The following is a 27,966-nucleotide window of genomic DNA, read 5'->3' on the forward strand; positions in this document are numbered from 1 at the left end:
TAAGGTAGAAGGCAAGAACGGGCTCCTGAAAGTTGTCCTCTGACATCTACACATGTGTGACGGTATGTGGGTATCTGTACTCTCACACACAAATACACACAGTATATATATATATATAAAATGTATGTAGATAGGTAGCTAGTTAGACAGATAAGTGAATAGGTAGGTAGATAGGTGAATGGATGGGAAGGTGGATATAATATATATATATATATATATATATATATATATATATATAACCTTGGGAAATATTTTAAGTCATAAGGTGATGGAGGTCTTATAGCTGGGATTGTTACCTTGATAAATGAACTGTCTGAAGCCCATAACTCTCACTAGTGTGGTTGTCTGTGGCAGGGCAACAGACAATGTCTTCTACCAACGATGTGACCAACATCAAATTATAGAAGGCAGGCATGCTGATCGTCTGAGTCTCTGGAAGAAAACAAAGACCAAACAAGAGTCCTCTCCCTGTACTAGTGTTTAATTAGAATGGTGATGATGTTTTCAAGTCAGAGGTGAAGAGGGAGAAGTTGAACTTCCCAGAAATCCTCCCAGCCCAGGAAGATGAAGAGCTGTGGTTTTGCAGATGGGATCCGTATGTTATTGGGTTTCATTGCTGTAATAGCCGTGCTGTTACTTGTAAACAACACTCAAGGCACCACTTAACTGATTCCTTGGACTTTTACTCATTATTTAGAGTTCCTGACATTCATCAAGGTGCATCTATGGCTGGCAGGTACCTGGCGAAAGCATTAGTTTGGTACCGGCGCTCTGCCTCTACAGCAAGCTGGCCTGTGACTGTGGAACCTGGAGGAGTTTTGCTTTCTAAACATCACAGCTGAGCAGTCCTACCACTGTGGGGCAAACAATAGAAAGATATGAGCAACAGATGGGAAACCCTTTCTTTAATACCTTAGAGCAGTGGGTGTCAGCCTCCCCACTGCTGTGACCCTTTAACACAGTTCCTCACGTGTGGTGACCCCACCCATAACGTTATTTCGTTGCTATTTCCTAGCTAATTCTGCTACTGTTATAAATAGTAATGTAAATATCTGTTTTTCCCAATGGTTTAGAGTTAGGGTTAGGGTTGTTTGACCTACAAAGGGGTTATAGCCAACAGGTTGAGAACCACTGCCTTAAAAAGATTTGGAGAAGTTTCTATCATTTTGAACACACACACACACACACACACACACACACACACACACACACACACACACTCAAGTTAACAAGTATGTCATAAATAAAAAAATGTTATTTTTGAAGCTGTTGTAAAGTCTTTGCTAGAAATCAGGTAGCAAAAATCTCCTTGACTCTCCTCAATCTGGTAAAAACCAAACCAAACCAAAACCAAAAACAAAGACAAAACTCACCCTCAGTCCATTTTTATTAGCCTCTGCATAACAAAACTTCCAGCTCCTGGATCATGAGGGCTACCAGGGTCAATCTTCTGAGTCAGAAATCAGCAGGCTTTAGCTGACTGACTCAGAGCACACACCGCAAGGCTCCGGAGATCTCTGAGCTTGGATGGCGAGCTCCTACCCTGAAGAGGCTACAGTGATCAGTATTTGTTCAGTGTCTTCCTAAAGTGACCTAATGAATTTCCAAGGCATTTTGTCCTTTTACTTTATCATCCAGCCTGTCCCTGTTTGCTCTTGCTGACTTCACACGCTGGTGTCACAGCACCTGAGTGGGTAGCTCATCAATAGAGAGGCAAAGTTGGGAGAAAGTCAGAGAGCACTGATTTCACACAAGAGAAGCATGGGTGTGATACTAGCTCACAATGGCACCTTCTCACAAGAAAGATAAGGCACAGCTCAGCAGAGGTGACAGGGGCTCAGGGAAGAAAACCCGTCTCATCGCTTGTCCAATGAAGGCAAGCCATTAACACTCAGGGTCTCAGCTGTGGCAAAGGCCTAGAGGGAGGCATGGCTGCCATGAAGGTACCTAGGACCTTCAGCTCAGTGTTTAGTGAGTTGCCAAAGGTTAAGTATGAATATAAATGATATTCATACAGCCCCCAGAGCTCTAGACTTGGGAACTCTATACTTGCCAGCAGGCTCCTTTTCAGAAACTTCCACTAGATGCTCATAAGAAGTATGAGGTAGGATAGGAGATCATGGGAAGTGTTTCTGGTGCTGGCCCAGGGAAGAGGCTGGCATGTTTGTGGGAAGGCTGGAAAACCTGGCCCTTCCTGAATGTGGCTCTCATAAAGGACAGAGCCTCAACTATAGAGGGGATAGGGCAGCAGATACCCTCAAACCCTGAACATCACACTAGGCCAAAGATAAATCACCCTCTTTGGAAGCACCCCTATCACTGCAGCACTTGTGAGCCATTATCTATAGAGGTATTAACTGTCTACTGTGGGAATGAGGAAACCTACTCTCATGTATGACATAAGGCAGAGTTTCGTTATCATGACCAGGAAAGGGAAAGACATTCAGAAAAAGCTGCCTACAAGACCCCGGGTGAAGGTAGGGTTTGTTAATGATGAATACTTTACTGAGACAAAAGAATACAAACCTTTATCCAAATGTGGATGTTAAAATAACTACGATTAGAGTGTTAATGTGGGGGTGGGGGCAGAAGTAGCCAGAATACATGAGGAATTATGACAGAGAACAATGAACTGTAAGGATCACATAGCTTGAAGTATCTGTATCAACAAGGAAGATGAAGAGTCAGAGATTTATTTATTTATTAGCAGATGATATATTTTTAAATAAGCATATGGAAAGCTAGGTCAAATGAAATCGCACAATAATGCAAAAATAACCACAGGCTGTTAAACAAAGCCAGATAATCTGACATGCACATCCTCAGAGAGAGGAGGTTCAGTGGGAAAAAGGCAACATGGAAAGAGAGAGAGAGAGAGAGAGAGAGAGAGAGAGAGAGAGAGAGAGAGAGAGAGAGAGAGAGAGAGAGAGAGAGAGAGAGAGAGGGAGGGAGGGAGGAGAGAGAGAGAGAGAGAGAGAGAGAGAGAGAGAGAGAGAGAGAGAGAGGAGCAAAGGCCACAGCCACAGAAGCCATGGCATGTGGGTCCCCTGGAGGGCTGTGCACTTTGCAAGCTTGATTCAGAAGAAATTCCTGATGGCACCCTTGACCTAGTCTCAGTCCCATTGCTGAGCAAATACACAGATAGAGGGCGATTTAGAGGAGAAAGACTGTCTTTCAGCTTACAATTCCATGTTATAGCCCATCTTTACAGGTAAGTCAAGGTGTCAGGACTCCAGTCACCTAGTCACACCACAGCGAGGCAGACAGAAAATGAGTGCATGCTCATTGCTAAGCTAGTTTTCACTGCTTTTATGTACTCTAGGGCTCCCAAACCAGGGAATGATGCTACCTGCTTCTGGGGTGGGTCTTCTTATCAATCAAGGCAATTAAGGCACAAAATTGACATATCCATATCATTCTCACCTGAAAGGCTCACAGGCCATCGTCGAAGGGATCAGACAGAATGTTGTAGCATCCAGAGGTCAGGGAACTAAGTGTCTTCTGGACATGACAGGGGATGAAAGGCAGTGGTAGATGCCCGCACAAGATCGAAACAAGATTAAGCCAGCCAGTATTCTAGATGGAGAAAGGAGGGGCCCAGAAGTCCTAACTAGAGAGGTGCTGATAGTTGAAAGCTTCTGGTGGGTGGAGAGTCAGTTTTCTTTAAGGGTGTGGCCCTAGTTGACCAACCACTCCCCAGTCGATGCCTCCCCGCCCCCTCCCGAGTACATGGGCAGCATAGATTTTTGCTCTGCAACTTATCTTACAAAAGCTAATTTCTGAGGTCACAGGTATGGCAGAAGCGAGCTAAACACTCATGGACGCCACCGCCAGTAAAGGAAATTAAAACAGAGACACAAAGTTTTCTGCAGGATGAGAGCTCTCTGTGCATGTAGCAGACAGCATCCTTGGAGGGAACACCTGAGTCACCATGTTCACTAGCAATAAGATGTTTCTGAACTCCAGTATCTGTATTTGCCTTCCTATGTAAACAGTTACACCACCAGATCTTGGTGGGGCAAATGTCAATGTTTCAGGGTCCACCCATCTGAAGTCCTCTTTGGGGGAAAATCCTATTCTTTCTTGAGAATCATAAAATACAAGTTATTCTCATAACTTTATTCTTCATAAACGGCTTGCTTGCTTACTGGACTATCTTTTTAATCCTTCTAGGCTCTAAATTGCATTTTCTATTAGGGGAGCCTAGAAACGGCCTTACTCAGTCCTTACATACTCTATATCCCACTTTCAGAAGAATAAGAGATGAAATCAGAAAATGTACTTCTCAGCGAATGGCTGTGATTCAGAATATTCAAATTGTTTTTCTTCAGATTTTTGAAAGCTGTTCAAAAAGAATTCAAAGGGTTCTAATGACATTCCATTGGAATACATAAAGACACCTCAGAGATGTCCTGAATTCCCTTGATGTGCTGATGTAATACCAGCATGGCAGCTGTGTGGAAGACTCTGGTAGATTCTTCACATCATTCACTGTCATTGGAAAAATGAGGAAGGACATCTATCGTTCGCTTACTTCTTACCCAGTGCTGTTTCCAGGTGACTCTGATGCTGTCACTTAATGATCCCCATAATCCAGAAAAGGATGGAGATGGACGGGCTTCAAGAAGGTCAGAGGGTGGTGAAAATCCTGAGTTAAAGACTGAGAAGGAAGAGAATACCGATGTACTAAGTAACCTGTTCGGTGTGCTGTTTAGAATCAGGTTACCATGACAGAAGCTACCCTCATCTTCAAAGAGGAACCTTATTGAGAAATTATATCCATAGGTTTGTCTTGTAGGGAAATCTGCAGAGCAGTTTCTTGATTAATAATTGATGAGGATGGGGCTACCCCACTGTGGAGAGTACAGCTCCTAGGCTGACATTCCCAGGTTCTATAAGAAAGCTATCCTAATAAGCAAGGTAGGAAGCAGCACCACTCCATGGCCTCTACATCAGCTCCTGCCTCTGGGTTCCTGCCTTCGATTCCTGCCCTGAATTCTCTTGAAGAAAGACTGTGACTTAAGTTATCAGCTGAAATTAATCCCTTCCTCCACCAATTGCTTAGGATCACAATTTTTCACAGCAATGCAAACTTTAACAAAGACACTTGATAGTCAGAGAATCAGTATCGGATCTACTGACTTTGCAAACCTGGGTGGAGTTCATTGAGTTCTAAAAAGCCTTTCCACAACACTTTTGAGAAAGATCACCCATATTTTTGCAATGGCAATGATAAAAGCAAAAAAAAAAAAATTCTACTTCAAAGATTCTCTGTTTGCCAGAAACTCTAGTTGCTCTGACCCTTCCAATTCTTCTGTGGCTCAGGATTGGGTAGCTCTCAGTGAACTTGGTGGTGGATATTCATTGTCTTCAATTAGGGGGAGAAAAGGAAAATGAAAGACTGTAGATTTGAAAATGGAGAGATCTGTACCGTTGCAAGGGCTTTATGCCTTTTAGTTCACAACTTTTAAATTCATCCATCCCCCTTTCCTCACCAAGCTGGGCACTTTCTACATTATTTTGCCCTACTATGTGCTCTCTTTAACTATTAACCTGACTAAAGAGAGTGAGCAATAGTGGTTCCATAGCCTAAACATTCTTCTGCCACCAAACAAATTAGCAAATTGCCTTTTGATTTGGCCTCACTCATCTTTTGGGGATATGGGAAGAATGAAGCCTGGGTTGTCCCTACAATGTAATATGGATGTCTTGTGGTTCAATTCCTAATGGAATTCTTGCTTGCATCCTAGTCCTCATGAGCTGTCTCTACCATCTGAGTTTCTGCCAGCATTATGGTCCATTGAAGCTTGCATGGAACTTTCTGGTACTGGGAAAGTTAGATCTCAGGGAGGAAGCTTTCTGGTCAGATCCAAGTCACATCTCCTAAGACATGACTCCAAATATGTAGTGTCTTCAGTAATATGGGCCTATGTTTGACATCTAGGAAGCAAACAGGGGAGACAGCAATGGCCTATATTTGTTTGGGAGTCCAGGTTATAAGTTTTAATGCCAATCCCCCATAGAATCCCAATTATGACACCTAGGGCAAACTTCTAAAGACTCTACAATCTCCACCCAAAAGCCCCAATCTGCTACGATCCAAGTGTGCAAACCCATGAGACTATAGAGACATTTCACATGCAAACCAAGACTAGCCTGAGTCTCAGAAGGCACAGATAATTGGCCCACATTCTTCCAGTTGTCTGTGTGAGGATTTTATGGGATGTCATTAGCCTTGGGTTCATAAGGCAAGCCCGTTGGCCTTCTAAATGTGGGTTGATGAGACAGCTTGGGTAGACGACAGCTTGTTATGGGTCTCAACAGAGCCAAGCAACTGAGGACTGTGGAAGTTTTCTCTAATTCCTTGACTTGGGAATTTAATTGACATGGAGGTGACTCACACCATCTATGACCCTGACAATTCAATGTTCACAGTCACACTGGGATTTTCCTTAGAGGTCACACCTGCAACATTCTGAGACTAAGCCTCCAAGATCCTATGCCCAGTTTTTCGCAAGTCACTTGGATAGAATCACGTCATATTGGTTCTGTGGTTCTGGAAACCCAGGATTAATGTGAGAGTAGAGCTGCAGGGGGAACCACAGTACTTGGTTATGTTCCATAAGTACTGAAGGACACCATTGCATTAAGAGCAGTATGGACATAAAGCTGGACCTGCAGAGGTCTACATACATGCATAGCACCCCCCCCACACACACAGAGGCAATATGCTCTGAAAAAGAACAGCACATTATCATCATGCAGAACAATCAGGAATGTGTTTCCAGCAGATCTCTGGGTAAATCATGACCTTTAACTTGATAACTTCCATATGTGAAAAATTCATTTCAATACACATGCAAATGGTACCTTAGGATCATTTTATACTTGCTATTGCTGCTGTGCTGTGAAGCCTGAATTGAACTCTTAGCCTCTTAGCCATGCTTTCTTTTAACACACACACACACACACACACACACACACACACACACACACACACAATTATCCTCACTAGAAGATTGTACAAGAAAGACAGTAGCTATCTGTGTCTGACCAGACGCATCTTCATATACTCTATTGAAGTTCCTTGCTTTGACGATTGTTTCTCACTGCACCAGGTACGCCTTTGTTCCACCCATGTCTGTGGAGGACAGTTTCCTGGCTGCTGGGCTGCATTAGAGTGACTTCCAATTGCATCTCTACACAGATTTTTTTTCCTGAAACCTCCATCATTAGAGACATTTGCATGTGGAGCTTTCTGTGGGCACATCGGGCTATGTCATTGTGACAGGTCACTGAGACTTGCCAGTGTTAGACTGGCCCCTGCCTTGCACTTTGCTTTTACATTGGTTTTAGTCCTAATGAGGCCTCTGAGTGGTGAGGGATGACTGGCAGAGCAGTGATCCCCAAGTCCTTACTGTCCTCGCTCTTCCAGAGGAAACACCAGTGACACAGCTCCGTCTTCATTCTTCTGATATCCGAGCCCCAGGCGGATTATTAAATATTCCTAGAATACATCCACCACTCAAGGTTTTACCCCAGCTTCCTTTCTTCCTCTACACTGCACCATCTCTTTTTACTTCCTTTATGCTGAGAGAGAAAAGCTAAGCCTTCGAGAAAGTATTTATAATTTTTGTTCTGCTCTCCTGGGAAATTATGAAAAAAAAAACTGTGCTTGTTCACCAATTGGAGATGGCTCAGAATAAATTGAAATGGTTATGAGGCAAATTATTTGTCTTTTTCTTAGGTGAAATATAGGAGTTACAAGAGGAAAATAAGTACAGTGGGCCGGCAGTGCTTGCGTAGTTTAGAGGCAAACGCGTCAACACAGGTGTTCTTTTGAAGGATTGCTTTAAAAACCTGTTTCTATGGTAACCACAGCATATCTGAGACTGAAAAGAATTAATGTTGACTTGAATTGGGCCGTATCAACTTTCAGACAATCCACGTAGATTCCAGCAAATATACTCTGTGCTAATACTCTCCTGGAGGTTCAGACCTTGGTACCACAGTTATACAGTCTGCCTGTGTCCTGTCTGAGTTAATGGGTGGGCACGTGAGTTAAGAATTGTAACAGCTCACCCACCTTGTTCTACATGACTGTCAAAGACAAGTGTGCAAGGATGTACTTCCCTCGCGCTTACCAAGAAGACGTCAGAAAACAACGGGCTTTCGCCTGTCTATGGGCATACACTTTAGCTTCACCTCAGACTGAACATTATATAATATTAGTGACAATCAAAACCTTCTCTCTTATCTCCAGGTCCTTTGTTCACTTGGCTCTATGTGCGTGTCTTCATTTTATTGGTTTGCTGTATGGAAGAAATGATAGGTGTTCACAGCCTTCACCACATCGCTGCCCTCTAACGCCAGCACTGCTTGTCACTTGCTGAGCTCCAGCTGAAGGAGAAGGGAGTTAAGTAAGGAGGTCCCATACCATGGCTCACAGAAAGCAGACAGCCCACAAATCCACCAGCGGCAAAGCACCCAGGAAACAACAGGCTAAGAAACCCCCTTGTAAGAATGCACCTTCTACCGGAAGGGTGAAGCAACCTCATCGTTACAGGCCTGGTACTGTGGCAGTCTGAAATCAGACGCTATCAGAAGTCCACTGAACTTCTGATTGCCAAGCTCCCTTTCAGCATCCAGTGCAGGAAATTGCTCAGGACTTCAAAACAGATCTGTGCTTTCAGAGCGAAGCTATTGGAGCTTTGCAGGAGGCGAGTGAGGCCTATCTGGTTGGCCTTTTAGAAGGTACCAACTTATGTGGTATCCGTGCCAAATGTGTAACAGTTATGCCAAAAGATACCCAGCTAGCATGACTCATAAACAGAGTGCATGCCTAAGAGTCCACTATGAGGGGAAACATTTCAGTCTCAAAGAAAAAATTTTTCCCTCTTCTTCCTGTTATCAGTAGAATGTTAGATATTTTTCCCATGGGGTCAAAGGTACCTAAGTATATGATTGTGAGTGGAAACCTAGGGGACAGAATCAGGTATTGGCAGTTTCTCCACGTTCATTTGGGTGTGAATTTTTAATATAGATGCAAGATGTAAAGCATTAATGCAAGCAAAAAGTTTCAGTGAACGCATTTCAACAGTTCAACTTTATGACAATTATAAATGAACCTGTTAAACATTTCTGAACAATGCCAGCATTTGGATTTTTTAAAAAATTAAGTAAATTTCTTATTTACTTATTAAGTAAATTTCTTGACGGCAACTAAATAAAGTTTGTAGCATTTTATCACACAGTAGATACCACCCACTCACTATACATTTCTAATGGAGTTGTCCTACATGCAAGTACAGGTTTTATTTATTATTTATTTATTTATTCATTCATTTATTCATTTATTTATTTTCAGAGCTGAGGACCAGGGCCTTGAGCTTGCTAGGCAAGCCCTCTACCACTGTGCTAAATTCCCAAGCAAGTACATGTTTTTTTTGATGTTATCTGTTTTCTGTCCTGTTCCTGCAAGTTTGTTATTAAAATACATCGAACTATAAAAAAAAGAGATTAGTCTCTGTTAATGGTCATCAACATTCTTTCTGTGAGATACAGGGAAAGTCCTTCATTTCTTTACTTTATCCTTTGTTTTCATATCTGCTGAAATAATACTCTGGCAATTTTTTTTATTGGATTTTTTAATTTACATTTCAAGTGTTATTCCCTTTCCTGGTTTCCCATTCATAAACCCCCTATCCGATACCCCCTTCCCCTGCTTCTATGAGAGTGTGCCCTCTCCCCAACCACCCATCCCTTCCCACCTCCCCACCCTGACATTCCCCTACACTGAGGGATCCAGCCTTGGCAGGACCAAGGGTTTCTCCTCCCATTGATGCCCAACAAGGCCATCCTTTGCTACATATGCAGCTGGAGTCATGGGTCTGTCCCATGGGTAGTGGTTTAGTTCCTGGGAGCTCTGGTTGGTTGCTATTGTTGTTCTTATGGAGTTGCAAACCCCTTTAGCTCCTTCAATCCTTTCTCAATTCCTTCAATGGGGACCTCGTTCTCAGTTGAATGGCTGACTGCTAGCATTTGCCTCTGTATTTGTCTGATAGAGTCTCTCAGGAGACAGCTATATCAGGCTCCTGTCAGCATGCACTTCTTGGCATCAGCAATATTGTCTGGGTTTGGTGGCTGTATGTATATGGGCTGGATAGCCAGGTGAGGCAGGCTCTGAATGGCCATTCCTTCAGTATCTGCTCCAAACTTTGTCTCCATATCCCCTCCTATGAATATTTTTGTTTTTCCTTTTAAGAAGGAATGAAGCATCCATACTTTAGTTGTCCTTCTTCTTGAGATACATGTGGTCTGTGGATTGTATCATGGGTAATTTGAGCTTTTGGGCAAATATCCACTTATCAGTGAGTGCATACCATGTGTGTGTATGTGTGTGTGTGTGTGTGTGTGTGTGTGAGAGAGTGAGAGACAGAGACAGAGAGCAGAGACAGAGAGAGAGAGAGAGAGAGGAGGAGAGAGAGAGAGAGAGAGAGAGAGAGATTGGGTTACCTCACTTAGGATGATATTTTCTACTTCCATCCATTTGCCTATGAATTTCATAAAGTCATTGTTTTTGATAGCTGAGTAGTATTCCATTGTGTAGATGTACCACATTTTCTGTATCGATTCCTCTGTTGAAGGGCATCTGGGTTCTTTCTAGCTTCTGGCTATTATAAATAAGGCTGCTATGAACATGGAGAATGTGTCTTTGTTATATGTTGGGGCATCTTTTGGGTATATGCCCAAGAGAGGTATAGCTGAGTCCTCAGGTAGTGCAATGTCCAATTTTCTGAGGAACCTCCAGACTGATTTCCAGAATGGTTGTACCAGTCTGCAATCCCACCAACAATGGAGGAGTGTTCCTCTTTCTCCACATCCTTGCCAGCATCTGTTGTCACTTGAGTTTTGGATCTTAGCCATTCTGACTGGTGTGAGGTGGAATCTCAGGGTTGTTTTGATTTGCATTTCCCCGAGGACTAAGGATTTTGAACATTTCTTTAGGTACTTCTCTGAAATTCGGTATTCCAGCTGAGAATTCTTTGTTTAGCTCTGAACCCCATTTTTTAAAAGGGTTATTTGACTCTCTGGAGTCTAACATCTTGAGTTCATTGTATATATTGGATATTAGCCCTCGATCAGATGTAGGATTGGTAAAGATCTTTTCCCAATCTGCTGGTTGCTGTTTGGCCTAATGACCATGTCCTTTACCTTACAATTGCTTTGCAATTTTATGAGGTCCCATTTGTCATAAGCCATTGGTGCTCTGTTCAGGGAAATTCCCCCTGTGCCCATATGTTTGAGGCTCTGTCCACTTTTTATTCTAATAGTTTGCATGTATCTGGTTTTATGTAGATGTCCTTGATTCACTTGGACTTGAGCTTTGTACATGGCGATAAGAATGGACCGATTTGCATTGTTCTCTACATGCTGACCTCCAGTTGAACCAGCACCATTTGCTGGAAATGCTCTTTTTTCCACTGGGTGGTTTTAGTTCCTTTGTCAAAGATCAAGTGTCCATAGGTGTGTGGGTTCATTTCTGGGTCTTCAATTCTATTCCATTGATCTACCTGCCCAAATATAATTATAGCATTCTGTTCCTTTTCCCATCCAGCACTCCCACACCATTCCTCTTGATTCCTTTCAAAGTTATGGCCTCCATTTCTCACATTATTTTTGTTATGTGTGTATATGAATGCCTAATAAATAGAATCTCATGGAGTCCATTTATTTAGACTTGCTTTACTGGATATGATTTAGTGACTGACCACCTGGTGTGGCATAAACAACTATGGGACTCCTCCCCTGGGGAGATGGCTTCTCCCACTCTCAGCAGTGTTTAGTTGCCTGTAGTTCTTGGTCTCGGGGTAGGCCCTGTGATGTTTCCCCCTTCTACATTAGCAAGTACACTGACACTGCCATTTTTCAGTTATTCCTTAGACAGCCATATTGTTGAGGTGCCATGGATGAAGCTTCTTTATCCATTCTAGGAGACAATCTAGCAGTAGACTTCCTGGTCTTTTGACTCTTCCAATCTTTCTGCCTCCTTTCCTACTTTTGATTAAGAATGTTATCCATCTTTGCATGGTTTTACTGTGAAGGAGACTCCGTGGAGTCTGTCTTCCATGTCCAAATTCATGAATGGATCCATGTGTGCATCTTCTGTTTTCTGCCCTCAACTTTCTTCCATTTTTCTATTCACTCAATAAAGATCCTATACTGGTATGGTAACTTGAAATGTTAAAATGTATCTTGATACCTTCAAGCAAAACTATTTTCTGGTCATGTAACTCTTATTTTGTACATGTGACTTTGTGTATTATCTTGGGTTAGTTCTGTCACAGTCTTTCTGAAGAGCCTTATTAATGTGGTACCCAAAGGTGGTTCCAATACTCCCACTCCCATCCTCTCTCTCAGTGCAGGGTTCCCAGCCTCCTCTACCTTCCATCTCCACTCAGTCCCAGCAGGCTAGTCCCTCTCTGCCTTGGTAGCACTTCTTATTCTCTTCCTAAATGTGTTCTGTGGTATGTTATTTACATGAAATGTTTATTTGCTCTTTTAAATATTGTTTACCACTGTAGTTTTCTAGTTGGTGTTTTCTGCTACATAAGATACTTGCAATTTTGTACTCTATCAGTTTTTAAAACTCTGTCAGTTCAGATTATTCCCCCAAATTTTCTAGGTGGATCAGGGCTGTCAGGTTTTGCCTCTCTTGTTATCTTTATGCCTTTTTTAAAAAAATGTAATGGCATCTCATATTCCAGAAGTTGTTAGCAATACATTGGCTTTGGGTTTTCTCCAAACTAAACTTCCATAGAAAAGAAAGCAATTGAGAGCTTGAATGAGTAGAGAAATGGATGTAAAACCCATGAGAGTTTTTCATATGTTCAATAAGCTGTGAACAAAAAGGTTAACAATTTACCTCTGACTCTGGATTGCCAGTGAAGGGACTTCATTTCTTAAATATTTCTGACCTACTAAATCGTAGACATTCAACATCAAGCACAATGGTAAATCCCAGACCCCTCTCTGACACTCTTTCAATGACCACTGTTTTAGTTCATGCTGTTTTGATTGTGTAGCAGGGATCCCAGGATTCATAAATGACCCATTCGTTTCTCTCATCAGAATTGCAGGCAAGAGCAGGTGTCAGAAGACTGCGTGTGTGGAAAGAAGAATCTTGGCTCATGCATGAGAAACTCCCCCATAAACTCAAATGGTAGAAGGATTTACAGGAGTTCTTTAGGGCCCAGGATTCCACTGCTTCCACCATTGCTACCTTACCATGTCTACACCGCCCACCATCAGTCTGGTTTCCATGTGTGAGTTCTAAGGAGACACAGACAAGCTATCCACAATATACCTCAGGCCCCGTGTTATGAGGCTTTTACAAGGGCAATGTACCCACCACTGCTTACTTACTTATGGGAATAAAATTGAGACTAGCCACCCATTTGATTCAACATTAAAATCACGATTTGCTGAAAGAGCTTCAGAAGTCAAACCATGTGATCAAAATCAACATGGGACATTTAATTTGGCTGAGCATCAAGAGAAGGCTTCTGCATGCCGGCGTGTTGGTATCCCTGTGCAGTGATACTACCTAAACATGAGCCCAGGATGCTGAGACACTGATATGGCTTATGCACTCCTTCCTTCATCACTGATAGGAGGGTAAAATGTAATAAGCCACCCCTTCTTCTTTTTTAAATAGAATTAGAACCAAAACCACCTGAGGTGTGCAGTAAGTGTGTTGCCATTCTCTGCATGAGCTACACCATCACCGAGGCTGATGGGCACTGCCATGACTGCTGCCAGTGGCCACACGGTAGAAATTTGGTGAGATGGCCTCAAGTCATCCACAGATTTATTTATGATGAATGATAAGTACATTCTTATATTTCTCTTTAATTTTATTTTTCTTGGATATTTTATGTATTTCCATTTCAAATGTTATCCCCTTTACTCTTCTCCCATACCTTCTCCCCCTCCCCCTGCTCCTAGAGGATGCTCCCACCTACCTAATCCAACCTCAATGCCCTGGCATTACCCTACATTGGGAATAAAATCCTTCACAGGACCAAGGGCTTTTCCTCCTATTGATGTTGGACAATGCCATCCTCTGCTACATATGAGGCTGGAGTCACGAGACTCTCCATGTGTACTCATTGGTTTGCGGTTTAGTCCTTGGGAGCTCTGGTGGGGTCTGGTTGGTTGATATTGTTGTTCTTCCTTATGGTATTGCAACCCCCTTCAGATCCTTCAGTCTTTTCTCTAACTGCTTCATTGGAGTCCCCTTGTTCAGTCCAATGGTTAGCTGCAAGCACCTTCATTAGCATCAGTAGGGCTCTAGCAGAGACTCTCAGGAGACACCCATTATCTGGCTCCTGTCAGCAAGCACTTCTTGGCATCATCAATAATGAGTGGCTGCATATGGGATAGATTCTCAGGTGGGGCAGTCTCTGATAACCTTTTCTTCAGTTCATGCTCCACTCTTTGTCCCTGTATTTCCTCCCATGAGTATTTCATTCTGTCTTCTAAGAAAGAATGAAGCATCCACATTTTGGTCTTCCTTCTTTTTGGACTTCATATGATCTGTGAATATTTCCTTAGGTATTCTAAGCTTTTGGGCCAATCTACATTTATCAGTGTGTTCTTTTGTGACTGGGTTACCTCACTCAGGATGATAATTTCTAGTTCCATTCATTTGCCTAAGAATTTCATGAAGTCATTGTTTTCAATAACCGAGTAGTACTCCATTGTGTAAATGTACCACATTTTCTGTATCCATTCCTCTGTTGAGGGACACCTGAGTTATTTCTAGCTTCTGGCTGTTATAAATAAGGCTGTATGAACATAGTGGAGCATGTGTCCTTGTTATATATTGGAACATATTTTGGGTGTATGCCCAGGACTGGTATAGCCGGGTCCTTAGGCTGTACTATGTCCAATTTTTCGAGGAACCACCAGACTGATTTCCAGAGTGGTTGTACCAACTTGCATTCCTACCAGCAATGGAGGAGTGTCCCTATTTCTCCACATCCTCACCAGTATCTACTGTCACCTGAGTTTTTGATCTTAGCCATTCTGACTGGTGTGAGGTGGAATCTCAGGTTGGTTTTGGTTTGCCTTTCCCTGATGACTCAGGATGTTGAACATTTCTTTAGGTGCTTCTCACTCATTCGGTATTCCTCAGCTGAGAATTTTTGGTTTAGCTCTGTACCCCATTTTTCAATTGGATTATTTGATTCTCTGGAGTTTAACTTCTTGAGTTCTTTGCATATATTATTTATTAGCCCTCTATCAGATGTAGGATTGGCAAAGACTTTTCCCAATCTGTTGGTTGTCGTTTTGTCCTATCAACAGTATCCTTTGCCTTATAGAATCTTTGCAATTTTATGAGGTCCCATTTATCAATTCTTGATCTTAGAGCATAAGCCTTTGGTATTCTGTTCAGGAAAATTTTTTCTGTGCTTATGTGTTTGAGGCTCTTCTCCATTTTCTCTTCTATTAGTTTGAGTGTATATGGTTTTATGTGGAGGTCCTTGATCCACTTGGGCTTGAGCTTTGTACGGGGAGATAAAAAATGGGTCAATTTGCATTCTTCTACATGTTGGCCTCCAGTTGAACCAGCGCCATTTGCTGAAAATGCTATCTTTTTTCCGTTGGATAGATTTAGCTCCTTTGTCAAAGATCAAGTGACCCTAGGTGTGTGGGTCCATTTCCGGCTCTTCAATTCTGTTCCATTGATCTACCTGCCTGTCTCTGTACCAATGCCATGCCATGCCATGATTTTATCATGATTGCTCTGTAATACATTTGAGGTCAGGGATGGTGATTCCCCCAGAAGTTCTTTTATTGTTGAGAATAGTTTTTGCTATCCTGGGTGTTTTGCTTTTCCAAATGAATTTGCAAATTTCTCTTTCTAATTCTATGAAGAATTGAGTTAGAATGTTGATGGGGATTGCATTTAACCTGTAGATTGCTTTTGGCAAAATGGCCATTTTTATGATATTAATCCTGCCAATCCATGAGCATGGGAGATTTTTCCATCTTATGAGATCTTCGATTTCTTTCTTCATGGACTTGAAGTTCTTGGCCTATAGATCTTTCACTTGCTTGGTTAGAGTCACACCAATGTATTTTACATTATTTGTGGCTATTGTGAAGGGTGTCATTTCCCTAATTTCTTTTTCAGCCTGTTTATCCTTTTAGTAGAGGAAATCTATCAATTTGTTCTTCAGTCACTTTGCTGAAGTTGTTTATCAGCTATAGAAGTTCTCTGGTGGAATTTTTGGGATCACTTAAGTATACTATCATGTCATCTGCAAATAGTGATATTTTGACTTCTTCCTTTCCATTTTGTATCCCTTTGACCTCCTTTTGTTGTCTGATTGCTCTGGCTAGGACATCAAGTACTATATTGAATAGGTAGGGAGAGAGTGGGCAGCCTTGTCTAGTTCCTGATTTTAGTGGGATTGCTTCAAGTTTATCTCCATTTAGTTTAATGTTAGCTACTGGTTTGCTGTATATTAGTTTTACTGTGTTTAGGTATGGGCCTTGAATTCTTGATCAATTTAAGACTTTTATCATGAAGGGGTGTCGAATTTTGTCAAATGTTTTCTCAAAATGATCATGTGGTTTTTTTTCTTGAGTTTGTTTATATAATGGATTACGTTGATGGATTTCCATATATTGAACCATCCCTGCATCCCTAGGATGAAGCTCACTTGATCATAGTGAATGATCATTTTGATGTGTTCTTGGATTTGGTTTGCAAGAATTTTATTGAATATTTTTGCATGGATATTCATAAGGGAAATTGGTCTGAAGTTCTCTTTCTTTGTAGGGTCTTTGTGTGGTTTAGGTATAAGTGTAATTGTGGCTTCAAAGAACGGATTGGGTAGTATTCCTTGTGTTTCTATTTTGTGGACTAGTTTGAACAGTATTGGTATTAGGTCTTCTTTGAAGGTCTGATAGACTGATAAAATTCTGCACTAAACCTATCTGATCTTGGGCTTTTTTTTTGTTGGAAAACTTTTAATGACTACTTCTATTCTTAAGGTGTTATGGGACTGTTTAGATGGTTTATCTGATCCTGATTTAACATTGGATTTGTTCATATGAGAGTTTGAGTGTATGAGTATGTAGACATGTATATGTACACATATGTGTATATGTGGGAATGCATGTGAGCATGTGTATGTGGACAGGTGTATGTGGTAATATGCGTGTGGGCATGTGCATGTAGACATGTGTGTGGGCATGTTTGATATGTATATGTGTACAGACACATGCCATGGAGCTAGTGTGGAAATCAGAGGACAACTTCAGGTGAGTATTGATTTTTTTTCTTTCCACTCCATATTTCCTTACCACCCATGTTCCTCCCCTCTTTTCTCCTCAACTCCATGTTCCTTTTTTTATTCTCTGTAGTCTCTTACCTACATTCATGTTTTTCTACTAAAATTTAATTTCCATAATAAAAGAAACCACTTGTAATTGTCTTTCTCAGTCTTTTTTTTTGATGGTAATTATATATTTTTAATTTATAATTTTAGTTTTTTTCATAAAAATCAGTATACGGATCCCCCAGTACTGCAGTAGCATAGGTGCACTGCTATGCATTGGGTTTCTTTGAGTAGAACATGGCTGTGTTCAGCCTGCATGACTTATGGCATTTGTCCAACAAAGCTTTGTGTTCTAGATTCCTACCTTTCATTTCTGCATTGCACATGTGTGGTTTCTTCTTCTGTGTCTTTGTACCTTTTCCAATAATTTTTTTTGGGGGGCCATTTAACTTTGAAACATTAGGCCACGCCCATTTGTGTGTTCACCGGCTAAGTGCTGGGTATCTCTACAGTCAACTCAATGTTCAGTTGTCATTGTTGGCTGTGTTTCTCACCTCACTAGGACTTATTTATGCTGTTTGAAAAAATGTTTTTTAGACAGGTTATGTGAGTTAACTTTCTGCTGCTTCCCACTGGTCAAAAGGATGAACAATTCTCCATCCCCTCATGTTTTTCTCTCTCTTCTTGTTCTGGAGTCTTTACCTCTTAATTGACTAATACACCTGATGTCTGTTAAGCCTCTGCTCATTCATAGAAACCCTGGCATTTCTCCGCCACCCCTGTGGTGAGCACTGTCTTCCACACTGTGCAATTCTCTCATTTATTGGAATATTTAATATGTGGAATTACAATGTATTAATTCTGAGCCTCTATTCTTAAGCGACTAGAGGGCAGGAGAATTCACCTGTCTTCCTGTTGCTGGGTTCATCATGGCTTCCTTCTCAATGCCTTGATAACAACTGCATGTGCGTGTCTGCTTCCCTTCCACTCTGTGGTCCTGGCATGCTATCGTTGTCTACCTCTGAGGATGCCACACACATACTGACAGCAGTGAGTGAGGGACAAATGGTAACTCCCCCCCAAAATGACTTATGCCTTCCATAACTGCACAGGTTTCTTAAAATCAGGAAAAATGATGGGTAATAATGATTACACTCAAAATGAACTTTATAAGTGCATAACCCCTCCAAATGTTTCAAATTTTTGTAAGTTAAAAAGCCATGTATCTAAAGGTGGCATGTACTTGGCCAAAAATGAACGTGGAATTCGAGAACAATTTCCCGTGTCTGGCAAAAAGCTTGTGGCAGATCATCCAAACAATGAGGTCATTTAGCAAAGCGGCACAAAGCAGAAGCAAATGAAAACATCTGTTTGGAGGCATCTGAAAGCCACAAAAACATCTAGGGTTTGAGAGGCCAGTATCCCCTGGAGAAGGAAAACACATTGATGTTGGCCCAGCGCTGTTTGCAACATTTCCTCTCAGCACAGCTGCCAGCTTACAGCTGCTTACATGGAGAAGCAAGACAAGCTTAGAGGAATGCCCAGCTCCAGGTGACAGGGAAGCACAGAGAAGTGGGAAGGTTTCCTGAGCTGTTGTTGGCATTGAAGTATTGGCTTCGCTTCAGTGCCGGCAGCACTGAGCAGCAAGTGGCTGCGTGGGATGCAACCTGAATAGAGCCATCAGCATCCCGTAGATCTGAAGAGGTAAAGCTGAGTTCAGTGGCTGTCAGCATGGAAGGGCTTCGGGAGGCACTGCAGCTGTCTGACTTGGAAACAGAGGTGACGCAGAACTCACAGAGCCAGAGTTGGACCAGAACTCACATACTCTTCCCGGAGTTGGGTCGATTTTTTTAATGACACTCCTGTGTTTTCCCTCGCATTTATAGACATAAGCCAAGCCTCTTTTGAGGTCAGCATCTAGAAGTTCTGCATTGTTTGTGTGCCTAACAACCAGGTGCAATAAGAATGAAGTCCCAGCACCAGCGAAAGAGACCCAGAGAATATTAAAAAAAAAATGAACTAGTGGTCTAGATATTGAACTTACCAGGCATGAGCATTAAATATTAAGAAAGAGCACACTATGACATTGTTTACCCAGGATCTACACCCAATCTGTAGGTGGGTGTATAAAGCAGGGAGCCTTGTAACTGAAATTAAGAGCTCACTTGCTTACCAGCAAATCCTTCACAGTTCAAGAAAGAATTGATGGTCCGAAGAAACTATACGTCTGAAGCATAAAGAGGAAAACATAAAGAGTGTAAAAGAAAAGCCGGTGGTTTATTACCCATCACTTTTCCTGATTTTAATAAACCTGTGTGGGAGTGAAGGCATAAGTCATTTTGGGGGGAGGTAAGAGTAAAAGAGACACACATGGCATGGGGAACTATTTATATGAGAACCAGCAGATGGAAGGGGGGAAAGGGAAGGGAGAAGAAAAGAATAGGGTATAAGAATGTCAGAATGTGCTAGAATAAATGAAATGATAAAAGATGTAAAAATGAGCAATCTGCAGTGCTCATACAGGGTTAGGAGAAGGCAGGCCATATTGGGTGATATCATGACTGAGAATTTTCTAAAATCGAGACCATCTTCGGGTATAGAGTCTAGAAGTATTGAAAACTTCAAACAGGAAAATAAATATACATCCATATGTTGTCCAGGAAGACTATTAACAGCATCAGAAGGAAAAGCAGACAGGAGAAATAAACCTCATCGTCTGGGGAGTAACGAGGCAAAGCAACCGCTGCCTTCTCCAGAGAGGGTGAGGGTGGGCGATGCCACATCTACAGTTTCAAAAGCAAGTCAAAATCAAGCCAGAATTTGAGAGATCATGAAAAGAGACTTAACATGTAAGCAGCCCACCTCTAGCACTGAGGATTCTAATCTGGAAAGGCAACAAAAACTGGCAGAGTGTAGATTGGGCCAGTACTTGGGGCACAATCAGGCTAAGTTCCCTGCCCTTTTATATCTTGTGGCTTCAACAGTAATGACTGCTGTGTCATTGTGCCCTGGGGAAGCAAACAACGAGGAACTCCTCCTGAGCTTCCAGGGAGTAGGGGTAGCTGTAGGGCATGGGACCTCCATCTGCACAAAATTTTAGCCTGTGTCTGAGCTACCCACATACCTGGGACACCCTGATCCAGAGCATAGTTAGATCCAGATTTCAAGGGGCTCTCACTGACTGTGAGAGACACATTGGTATCAAATACCATTCCTCGTATTTCCCCAAGTCTAAGTCCCATGTGCTGGGAAGCTAGGTGTCATTTCAGGTTCTGCACAGCCTAAGAGGCACAATGCCCAGGGTTAGTTCAAAATAACAGAATATTGAAAGACCTATGTAATAGGGGAGAATCAATTAACTGAAGCCAACTACATTGACCTGGGTTACTGGATTAAGCAGTGGGAGAATTAGAAGCAGCTTCTGTTGGCTTGCATTGGCTTGCAGCCTCTCAAAATCCTGCATTGGAGGCCCAACCTGCAATATGGTTGGCCATGGTAGAGCTTTTAGGAAGGAACTAAAGGTGTGATGTCATGAAATGGAGAATGGGCTGTTTCATCTACAGGCATTTGTAAAGCAGCCCGAGCTGATTGGCACAGATCCTTATAGAAACCAGGAGTAAAAGGGATGCACATCCAATATGAGTGAAAACAGAGAAAATGTCAACAGCAGAGCGAAAGACAAAAGCCTCATGGAAATAGAGCAATGAGCAATATAGACATGGCAGATGGGAGAACACGGATGGTTCAGTATGAAGAGTAGAAAAGCAGGAGAAAGAGAAAATGACGTATGTAGCAAACTATGTGCGACACATCTATGTGCAGCATCAGAAGGCTAGGATATACACACACATCACTATATACGCAAGTACACATATAAACATACATACAGAAGCACACACTTGCACATAAAACCTACTGGCACACTAAATACACAAGCACACATACATGCACACACTCTACATATGTATACACATACATACATATACATGCAAACATACCTACATGCACACATGCAGGTACACATATAACCATGCACACACATATGCACATACATGGTATATTAGCATAGAAGAAAATTTGAGGATATGTCTACTTTTTTTTTATAGAAGAAAATGGCATCTGCCCATCATTTTCTCAAGCATGTCCATCACTCCTTGTGTTCAGGAGATCTGCATTTGTCAGGAAGATTTTCTCAGCCTAAGAGGCCCCAGGTTTAACTCAGTCACTAATCCACATCCCATGTGAGCCCAGCAAATGTGTAGAAGCACTTTTAAGCATTAAAGACAAGGGATCAGGATACCACCTACCTTCTTCCAAAATGGTTCTTTGACTTCTGTGCAAATACACGCAGGGAGAGATGCATTTTTAAGAAGCTAATCCTGTCTCCCCATCTACCAACTTTATTGGAATTCCAGCTTTAGAGCAGAGTTTGTGAAAAACTATGTACTCCAGAGCTGAGTCCAGGCACCCACTGGTCTGGGCAGCGTCTGTGGCAACTCTAACAGTGCGGGACAGAGATCAGAGGACACAGATATCTGAACTGTGTGCTTCTCAACTTTCTGACCTAAGGGACAATAATAATCTCATGTTTTACTCAACATACAACATACAACCAAGTATAACATGAAACACGGAGCATTTTCTAAAATTGCATTCCTGAAGCTGAGACAAGTGCCCTGTATATTGGGCTTTGATGACAGGGGCTGTGTGATATCTGACAGATTGAATGACTCAGAAGGTAGAATGATATAATGAAAGTAATGTTTTATTATCCGAAAGGAAGACGTTAAAAGGAGTGTCGAGCAGAGAGTGGACTGAACCATTAGCAATGTAAATAGAGGTGCAAACGGGTCAAGGAATCAAAATGTAGATTGTCAGATGGAATTCAAAACCCCCAAACAAATATTCTAAGAGTTCCCATCATGGAAAGGCCTGGGAGTAAGAGAAGGAAATGAAGCAGAAGGCTGGTGGAGTTTGACTATGTTTGCCAAAGGAAGGAAATTCAGGAGGGCCTCAAGAGGACATTTAATGATGGGCAGGATGCAACACTCTACAGGCGAGCAGGGTCCTTGTGGTGGTGGAAGCACCTAATTCTATGAATTGAATACATATTCTAATATTTAATATGAGGGAAATTAAAAAATATCAAATGGGATTCTCTATGGGGGGGGGTGAATTATAAGTTCAGGTCATTATGAATTTTCTTCCCCAGCAGCCTGCACAACTCCTTCCTCCACTGTGAATGGTGGCCATCAGCCATGGGGACACATCTTCCAGTCTAGTTCTGGCTTTTCCTCCTTTTACCCTTTCTTTGGATCCATGGTGTCTTCAGCTGAGTTCTTGTGGACCACCATGAGAACCCAGACAAATAGTAATAACCTATGTTGTTTTGGGAGCTCCCGGGGCCACCCTAGCCTAAACCTCTTGTGTGTGATGGCTATTCCTGGTTGTCAACTTGACTGTATTTGGAACAAACTACAATCCAGGACTGGAGGGCACACCTGTGACCCAGGTCTTGGAGCAGGAGGAGACAGGCTTCTGATATGGATATGGAGGTTGGAAGACACAAACTTGGAAGATCCAGATCTTGCCACTGGAAGACACACACCTTTAATCCAGATCATGGGGCACACCTTTAATCTGAGCCAGACTTGCTGTTGGAGGCCTACGTAAGGACAGTGGCAGAGGAAGGGTTCATTCTTTGCCTGCTTGCACATTCCCAGCACATCAACCAGAGCCTACTTCTTCAGGATCCCAGCTAATACAGAAGACCAGCAGAAATATCCAGCCTCATGGGACAGAGCAACTACTAGATCCTTGGACTTTCCTGGCACAGTTGGGTTACTTAGACTACAGCCTACAAGTCATTCCAATAAATTCCACATGTATATTCGATAAATTCTGTGACTCTAGAGAACCCTGACTGATATAAGGAGGTATGCTGTACCAGGCACTTGGATTTTTGTTTAATATTGCTAACGTTCTTTGAGAAGCAAGTAAACATTTCCAGAACTATTGCCGCATAGAGTTAACATTAATAAATAGTTTTAAATTAAGACAAAGATTATGACTAGTTAAGCATCATGTGTTGCCCAGTTAACACAAGCACAGGCTGCATTATATAAATTAGGTATGAAAAGTGTCAAAGACTTGGATTAACTATAGTTGTTAAGCTTAGAAACTAGGATTGAATTTTATGTGAATTTATATTTGAATAGTTAATAAGCAAAAAAAAATCATAGCGTACAAAACATTTGTTCCATGGAGACATTTTTAAAATTCTGAAAAACTCAAGAAAGACATAGTAAGAACAGGTAGCAAAAGACTCAAGTCCAACATATTAATTCCAAAATCGAATACAATTTGATTATTTTTATTTATATGTGGAACTATTGAAGAGATGCCTGAACTATTATCATCTGTAACATCTCATTTAAGAAGGCACCAGCCTCCAGGGACTAAGCCAGTACCCAAAGACTATACATGGGCTGACCCTGGGCTCCAACCTCATAGGTAGCAATGAATATCCTAGTAAGAGCACCAGTGGAAGGGGAAGCCCTTGGTCCTGCTAAGACTGAACCCCCAGTGAAGGTGATTGTTGGGGGGAGGGTGGTAATGGGGGGAGGATGGGGAGGGGAACACCCATATAGAAGGGGAGGGGGAGGGGTTAGGGGGATGTTGGCCCGGAAACTGGGAAAGGGAATAACAATGGAAATGTAACTAAGAAATACCCAAGTTAAAAAAGATGAAAAAATAAATAAATAAAAAAAGAAGGTACCAGCCTCCTGCCATGTTCCTTCTTTATTTCTTAGCTCATATTTCAAAATGATATGGAAGGATGTAGGGCCGAGAATAACCAAGATACTTCTAGATACTTCTAGAAGTATAATGTGCAAGAGAGTGGACTGATACAGTGTTGGCCTGGGGGATTCAGTAGCACGGTTTAGAGGTGGCACTGTAGCAAGGATAAGTAAGCCTGAGGTGTAAGCAAGGGGAAATAACAAAGAGAGACCCACTCGTCCATCACTAAATTTCCTGCCTACTGTTTTAATTTTTGTCTCTTGCCCATGACTGGACTTTAAAAACACTTCCTGTGATCTACAAAAGTGCATGGATAATATAACCATATTTCTGTATGGGTTAAAACAGATGTTCCTTTTAAGTAAGTGAAAATGTAAAAGAAAGTAATTTATATAAAAAAATTCAATGCTTTCTACTGCATAAAGGAATGAGGGCACATCTATTCCAATAAACAGCAACTCCATTATAACAAATTATGATTAGTTATGTGCTTGCCAACAATTATGTTTACCAGTGAAGTCAACCTTAATGGCAGTCCACATGTTTTTTCGGGATTGACAGTTTGAAACTGATGAATAAGGACATTCGTGCCTGTTAATGACACAAGCTTATTAAAGTTGCAAATGCCAACTAACTAAGGGTATGTATGTGATTGCTAAGCTGGGTTTGACATGTATACCACGAGGGGTGTGACTGCGGGTATAATTTTCTGAAATTGTGAATTGGTTTTGGTAAACGAATCAAGCAGAGTGCATGCTTTCTTAAACTTTTGGTAATTAAATTTCTGTCTAAGCCCACTATATGTTAAATTCTCCTAAAATTGGTTTTGGACTAATGATCATTGAGAAGACTGGTTAATTTGTGCCATGTTTCTAAAGGCCACCTTGGCTTCATGGCTTTCTTCTTACTGGTAAAGCACGGTAACAATCCCTTGTTCATCCTAACACCCTCAAAGAACATTCTCTGAAATTCTTTCCCTAAACTTTAAGAGATGATTACCTCTAGAGAGTTCAGATGTGTACCCTCAAGACAAGCACATTGGAAACCTGAGTGGTGTGGGGAGTCTCATTTATCTATGACTTCAATTATGATAGCTTTTTGACATTTGACCTAAGCCCCGATGTGGCCTGGATTCTTGGCACCATTACATTTCCTGGGCTCTATTCAGCTAAGAAATCAGAGCGGTGCAGCTGTTCTTATAGTCATCACCTGGCTCTGCCCCATAGCCCCACGGGAAGCAGTGGCTTCTGTCTTGCGTGTGTTTCTGGGAGCAGCCAGCCCCGTCTCTCAGATGCGCTTCCAGAAAGAGTCTCTGTGATATGTTAAGGATCTTTGTTGGACACTGAAAGCAACCATCTGATACGAATGCTAACACATTTGTTCTGATAGAAGCTTTAGGAAGAAATGTAACAGAGCTATGGTGTGGGAATGAGCACTCAGAAGCTAGAGGAGCTGGGGTCCCAGGAAGACACCAAGGACATCTGAGGGAACCCAGCAAGGGCAGAATACTGACAGAAGCCTCAGCTGAAGCACCAGCACCTGCCCGACTTGGCACTTCAGTGTCCAAGTCATGGACCATCCAGGGCTAATGTGTACAGGCATGGGCAGACATGGTTCTTCCTCTTGAAGTAAACAGTTCTGATATGAAAGAGAGTGCTGGCTGGGGATCAGTCAGTTAGTAAGACTGCTGAGTATCAAACTTGGTGTTTGATCTCCAGAACTGCAAAAGTCACGAGCTATGGGACATGCTTAGACATGATGCTCCATCTCCCGAACACGGAAGAAAGCCAAATTATGTTCCTGGAAACTTGACATCTTTCAGGGCATAAGATAGAACTTTTTTTTCCCCACAGCTTGATAAGGTTGCTGGGAAGTTACTGATTAGGGAAGTTAGGACGACTTTTGTGGTGATAAACCCTTAATCCAGCACAGAAAAGGGTGTGGTGGACAGAACCAGCTACCTCCCATATCAACCCAAAAGTCTCTGCCCCGTGAATCTATTGTATTGAAGAAGACAATGGAGGCTGCAAATGGAACTGACATCTTCATGGACTCATCCAGGATGAGAAGATGCCATTCTGCATGGGCCATTGTAAAGGCGAAGGCCCCTGTGTGGAAAGAGTTGAGAGAGAACCTCAGTTTTCCACTGATGGTGCTTGAAGGTGGAAACAGCCCCTGACCACACCGTGCTTAGGAGCTAAGGGTCAAGTGGTCCTGTAAAGGCCCCAATTTTATACCTGTGACCTCCAGAACCAACTGATGGTAACTCCGTATTGCTTCAAGCCAATGGGATGTGGCAAACCCCTGACACCTTAGCTTTCTTTGTGACACATAGCAGGAAGTTAGGTGGTTGAGGATCAGTGATAGGCCCATGAGTCGGACTTGATCACATGCTGAAGTCTATCTGTGTCCGATAGTTATAACAAGGACTAAAATCAAATGAGTTCATGGGGCATGTAAGCCCTAGATTCTGCTAAAAGTATGTCGTGAATGGTGTCTAGGTAAGGTGACTTTTGCCTAAGCTATGATCATTTATATGTCAGACCCCACATTTTGTACATATCAAAGGAGTGGCACTATTGAGAAGGAGAGTTTTGAAGAACAATGATTTACAGGCACACAGAATTAACTAAAGGGAGCCGAGGTCAGATTTCCTTTGCTTTGGACAGTCATAGCCCCAGCATGGCTTCGGAGCTGCCCTCTGTGTGGAGATAATGAGAAGATACTTAAACTTCAATCGTGTTCTCAAGAAGTTAATCCAGCATCAAAGGAGACAGTTGTGTGGATGATTATAAGAGAGCCTGGTGCGTGTTCCCCCAGGGAACTGGTGGGATGGGGAGAGGAGCTGTGTTAAAGAGACTACTGAATTGCAGCCCAAAATGTTTCTCCATGTACTTATGGTAATTCTGTCCCCCCCCATCCACCCATGACAGTCTAACTCCATTTCACATCAAGAACAAACAACATGCCACCCAATTCCATAGTGTGTCTAGCTCCTCTGTGTGTTTATGATCCATGTGATAGATAAGAGCTTCAGTTTCAAAACTTGCATTTATAACAGCTTTTGGGGGATGAATGTATTGAAGTCTTAGAGCATACCTAGAAAACATTGAGAAGTAGGTACTTTACTTCTTTGTGTATATGTATGTATATGTTTGTATGTGTGCATGTATGCATTTGTATGCATATGTGCTTATGTTTATATTTGTGTGTATGTGTTTGTTTAGTCTCTCTCTCTCTCTCTCTCTCTCTCTCTCTCTCTCTCTCTCTCTCTCTGTGTGTGTGTGTGTTTGTGTTTATGTGTAAAGCACAGAAGCTGAATTTAGTATCTTCCACAATCACTTTCTACCCTTATTCTTTGAGACAAGAACTCTTGCTTAACCTGGAAATTAGGATATATTTTCTGGCCATCAAGCTGAGGAATATTCTGACCTTTGCCTTCCAGATGTAGGAATTATGGGTGCAGCCACAGTGCTGGCTTTTTACATGGATGCTATACCTGAGCTGAGGCACTCCTGTTTGCTCAGCCAGCATTTTACCTTGACCAAGCCCTGTCCTTAATCCTAAGAGATTTACTTCCAGAGGGACCTGTCAGATGATGAGGGTGATTCTTTTGAATGGGGGAAGTGTCCGTTAGGAAAAGGACTGGTGGCCTTGCGTTCCCTCCCAGCGTATGGGAAGGAAGAGAGATGATTCCATCTATGACAAAGGTCACTGAATATGGTGCCTGCTGACTAGCACTGTGAGAAATAAATGTTCGATCTTAGAAACCATGTGGCCTGTGGTGTCTGTCAGAGCGGTGAGGAAGCAT

Source organism: Rattus rattus, chromosome 2 (assembly GCF_011064425.1).
Source record: "Rattus rattus isolate New Zealand chromosome 2, Rrattus_CSIRO_v1, whole genome shotgun sequence".
Taxonomy (NCBI): Eukaryota; Metazoa; Chordata; class Mammalia; order Rodentia; family Muridae; genus Rattus; species Rattus rattus.